Source organism: Plectropomus leopardus, unplaced genomic scaffold (genome assembly GCF_008729295.1).
Source record: "Plectropomus leopardus isolate mb unplaced genomic scaffold, YSFRI_Pleo_2.0 unplaced_scaffold10338, whole genome shotgun sequence".
NCBI classification, from domain to species: domain Eukaryota; kingdom Metazoa; phylum Chordata; class Actinopteri; order Perciformes; family Serranidae; genus Plectropomus; species Plectropomus leopardus.
The window spans coordinates 1-5,200 of NW_024610883.1; the positions used below are offsets into that span (position 1 = coordinate 1).

At 35.4% G+C, this 5,200-nt stretch overlaps 1 long non-coding RNA gene across 1 annotated transcript; it reads right to left on the reverse strand.

Annotated features, from left to right (window-relative positions):
• Positions 1–525: 525 nt before the first annotated feature.
• LOC121963191 lies at positions 526–4,425 on the reverse strand. The gene is made up of 5 exons (XR_006107205.1): positions 3,914–4,425; positions 3,197–3,240; positions 2,556–2,660; positions 1,865–2,018; positions 526–629 (listed from the first exon to the last, which is right to left on the reverse strand). It is a non-coding gene; the product is annotated as an uncharacterized LOC121963191 (long non-coding RNA).
• Positions 4,426–5,200: the final 775 nt, after the last annotated feature.

Genomic DNA, 5,200 nt, shown 5'->3' on the forward strand with positions numbered 1-5,200 from the left:
CACCACAGCAGGACTGAGTTCATTCATTAGATTTGCAAGTAAGACTACAGATATTTTTCTGTCATTGTTGGAAACTTTCCGAAATATCATTCATAGACAAAGACGAAAGTCGCAAAAAAATCACAAAAAAACTACATTTTGCAGCCTATATATTATATATACATTGGAACAAATCACATATTATTCAAGTCCTTGTAGTTTTTGATATATAGCTATAGAGATAAAATACTATTTAAGGTAAAGTATTTTTATCACTTTTCCTATAAACCTTAGTGGAAAAAAAAACTCCAATGATCGCATGTATATAAAAAAATAAAAAATAATGTGCTTAATAACCAGATAGACTCAAGTAAGAATAAATTATTTTAAAAAAACAACATTAAATTGATGTTGTTATTAGGTTTGCTATTACTTTAAATACTGTGAGGGAAATTTTAATATTACACTACGTACTTTAAATTGATAACTGTTGTCATAAATAAGGTAATCACAGGGACGATCAGTACCAGGGTAATGGGACGGGTCTCCAGCAGCTGTCTCCAAACGGATGTCCAGCCGAGCTTGATCGGTTGATAGATTCACAGCTCCTTTGGGTAAATCCGCCCCCTTATGCACCAGCAGCTCCAGCTCTGGACCCAAAAATGATTATTAAAATGGTTTTGCGTTGCTTGTCAGTTAATATAGAAAATAATGGACGTCATGCAGCAACATCGCTCAAATTTCTCTCCAGTTTCTGGTGAAAGACGTCAACTCCAGATGCAGCAAATGCTCTTAACCACCCAAAATCTGACCAGGTGATACGATAACGAAGTCGTAATTTTACAAGAAAGGGGATATTATAGTACAGAAATAAATATACTGACTGTAAAACATCTCCTTGGCAACCACTGTAAGCAGTGCTTACATAATTATCGTATTTGTGCGATCATTTTGCCCTCTGTTCGATGTATGATCAGTAATTCCGAAATTGCTGTAATGAACAGTTTACACGTCTAATTTTTACTCATTTCCCGGCTCCTACATCCGTGTAAACGCATCATTAATCACATGATCTCCTTACAGCCAATCACGTTTGGTGTAGGCCACGTTTGGGTCCAGTTCGTCGAGTTTGTCTGGTTTTTTTTCGTAAACAATCTGAGAATGTAGACTGAGAAACAGCTTCTTTATGAGGCAGTGGGAATATTTATAGATGTGTCAAAAAGTCATTTAAATACTTGTTATAAATCTAACCTATTCTTTCTCGTGATTGTGACCAGCGTATATAATACGTTTTCCCAAAATACGATAATTTTGTGCCCATGGTACGATAGTTTGAGATGATCAGTCTGGCAACACTGACTGTAAGTGTCGTCTTTTGGGAGAAGAGCTCGTATGAACAACCTCCAGGTCTGAAAAAATCTGACAAATTAAAAATCAAAATCAAGTTTTTAATGTATTTTAATTCCCAAATTCAAAGAAAATCAGATAACAAACAGTTTGGGTTTTTTTCATTTGCCATTTTTTGTTGTCTGCCTGTTTCTAAACGGCGGTAGGGAAACAGCTCGTTTCCCAGTTTTGGTCTTGTCATTCCAAAACAAATTATACTTAATCTTTTATATATTTTATAGTTACAGTTAATATTTTTATTTCCATACTGTGATATCCCATTTCTCATAAAACTACGTCCATATTTTAGTAAAATTATGACTTTATTCTTATAAAATGAATATTCTTTTTCCAGTAAAATTACTGCTATTTTTCTTATTAAACCACAATTTTATTTTCATAATATTCCAACTTCATTCTTGAAGTCTCAATTTTTTTTTTTTGTTATTTTTTTCCTGTGGCCCTAAAAAATTAAAACCTCCACAAACTGTCTTTGTACCTGCTTGTGTGGAGTTTTTTTTCATCCTGGGGGCCTCAAATAAAGGCCCAATGAGTCTCAGACTTTTGTCCATCATGTCCAGAAAGGACGAGACTATCCGGTTGTCTCTGAACGTTTCGCCAGATAAGAGCTGGTCGATGGCAGACAGCACTCTCTGCAGACACAGGAGGCAGAGTCAGACCGAGGCAGACTCTCAGGCCGCGCACGGCCTCAGCCGACATAAATAACAGTCATAATAATCTGCTTTTTTGTTCAGCACCTTTCATGCAAGAAATGCAGCCCAACGTGCTTCACGAGAAAGAAATTAAATGCACAAAGTGCTTCACATCAAAACACATAAAAGACAAAAAGAGCTGCACGTAAAAATATAATAAAATCAGAACAGAATAAATATAATGGATAAAATTCATTTGATAATACAAGTAAAAGTAAGATCAAATAAGAAATTGAATATTAAAAATAACCCACTGACATATATCATAAAATAAGCATAAAAATAGAGTATATAAAATGCATATAATCAAGGAAAAAACAACATCTTAAAGACATGCAGCCGTACGCAAAGCAGTTAAAGGCTAAAGTGAAGAGATACGTTTTTAGTTTTCTGTTAAAAAATATAAAGCTTGAGGGGTTTCTTTTGTTTGTTTGTTTTTTCTGTGTAATCAAACTTCAGTTTCGGACAGAAATATACCTTTAGTATTTTCTCTCCATTCAGCGCCGTTGGATACTGACTTTCTGTAAGATTCACACAGCTTGTTTTCAACTGCATCACAAGATCACGTGCAACGAGGAATTCCTGGAATTAAACAGAAATATTCGGCAAAATACTTTTTTTAACGACATATATATCTTTACTGGGGTTTTCAGCTATAACAGATATTACTTAATAAAATAGTCTTGGCAGCAGATATAGAAAACCACAAAATGAAAGGACGAAATAAGACAAAAATGAAGAAATACATGGGCTAAAACACGTGATAATGTTATTGCCCCAAACCTGCTCCCGTCTTTGGGAAATCCATGAAGCTCCCAAAGATATTTTCAAAAACTGCCAGCTTTCCTTTTGTAATATATATTAGTTCTTCCGGAGCAACACATGTCGATAAATCCTTCATATATTTAAAGATTTATAAAGGAAAACTTTCGAAAAACTTTGGCCAATTAAGGATTTTCAGTTTCGTTATCTGGCCAGTCGAGTGAAGAACCTCCCTCCAAAAACTTTTGACCAGGTAACTCTCACAAGCACTAAAACTATGTGTCTCTAACATTATTACAAGCAGTAAAGTCTTTAAATTTAACTGCGGTAAAGGAGTGTTTCTGGTGTGTTTTTACCTCTTGCAGATTCTTCGTATCTTCAAATTCATCACAGTTTAACGCTGAGGAAACAGGAAGTTTTCGTTTTGTTAGATGTGCTGACGCGTTCATGTTGTGAGGTATTTATCTGCACTGTGAGACATTTCAAGCTGGTTCAACGTGCAAAAGAAAATAATTTTCATTTCAACTCAGAGATTAAAGCTCATTAACTGGATAATGTCCTCGTGATCACAGCGTCATGTTTTCAGTTGTCCAAGTTGATTAACTTTCAGTCACGAGTTGTTTGAACTTATTACTGTGAGTTAAAACACATTATAGTTACTTAGTTCAACAAACTTGCATTTCTGCATTTTCACAACTCACAGTTTCATGTTAAATAACTTAGCAACATTTATACAACTTGCTTAGCTTAATTTAATTTGTTGCAACTTAGATGTTTAAGTTATCTTGACTGATAATTCAACGTTACTTTAGTAAAATGCACACTGTATTATTGCAGCCAATCAATTCAAAAATATAAGATTTATCTTAAAAATAAATCTTAAACATTAGATTTTGATCCCAAACATGCCTTCTGCTGAGAGCTTCATAAAAATCAATCAACAAACTTCCCTTTCCCTCTGAAACAATACATGAGAAAAATGGTTCCCTTGTAAAGACAGTTACAACCTCGACAAAGGTTTTTTTTTTACGCAGATTAAACCAAACCGAACCAAAGCGCTGCTGCGTTCTTACCCGTGCAGCGAGACTGGTTGTTGCCGTAGTTCGTGAACCCAGCGTGACACGCGCAGTAATGGCCGCTGGCTCCGCGGTGGCAGGTTCCGTTTCCGCAGATTGTCGCATCAGTCGTACACGTGTCTAAAATGAAAACAAATCCGGACGAGAGAAGTTATGGTATTAATAATGCACGCAGACTTCTGAACTTCTGTTTATCAGTTACACAGTACAGCAGCATGTTGTGCATGTTCCCTCCCGATCTGTAACACTGTTTACAGGTCGAGAGGGAACCAGGAGGGAACCGGGAGGGAACCGGGAGGGAACCAGGAGGGAACCAGGAGGGAACTGGGAGGGAACCGGGAACCCCCCCACCAAGGATCCAGAGTGCCAGAACATTTTCTATCTGTGACAGCAGGCGGGTTTCCATCACAGATTTGTGCAAAGCTTAAGCGATATTTTGGAAAATGTAACTAAAATACAAATGCGAGATGACTGAGTGATGTTCTGTGAAAAGAACGTTTTTCTTCAAATTAAAGTTCTCTATAAACATCAAAACATGTTTAAAATGTTTTGGATTTTTTTTTGTTAACAGATCACATTACATTTTTATTTTTAAAAAAAAGTGTAATCTCAATCCTCAATAACATTTTCTAAATGTTGCTTTGAAAACGTTCTTCCTTTGTTCTCACGTAACATTGTGGGAACGTTTTTATAAAGATCTGTCACCTCTCAACATCAACAAAACATCCTCACAATGTTGCAGATAAAGCGTTACGTCTCAGTCAGAATTTAACCCTAACCCTAACCCTAACCCAAACAACATAACAGTGTTAGATTAAAATGTTTTCTTTAAAATGTTATTGCAGCTTTTAGGTAAAGTTAACCAAAGTTGTGGGAACGTTCCCTGCTAGCTGGAATAACATCATGTGACCCAGAAAAGACAAAAAAAAAGTGTTTCCATTGAACTTTTGCCAAACATGGCTTTTTTTAATCATCTGAAATACCACCTTATGCCAGCAGAAAAAAAATGCTTTTTTTCAAAACTGACACAATTTGAGGATTAATGGAAACCAGCCTAGTTATACTGCGTGTTTCAGTCACTGCTAATGGATCAATAAATATCCTGGTTCATCCAAAAATGGTGTTTGACAGGCATGATGCAAAATGCAAACTCAAGCCCTACCTTTTGAATTTTGGCTTTTAATTGACCTTTACCTATTTATTCATTTATTGACTATTAATTATACATTTTAGTCAGTTTTATTGTTTTACTAGAAGGATTTACTAGATTTTTTATATTTTTAT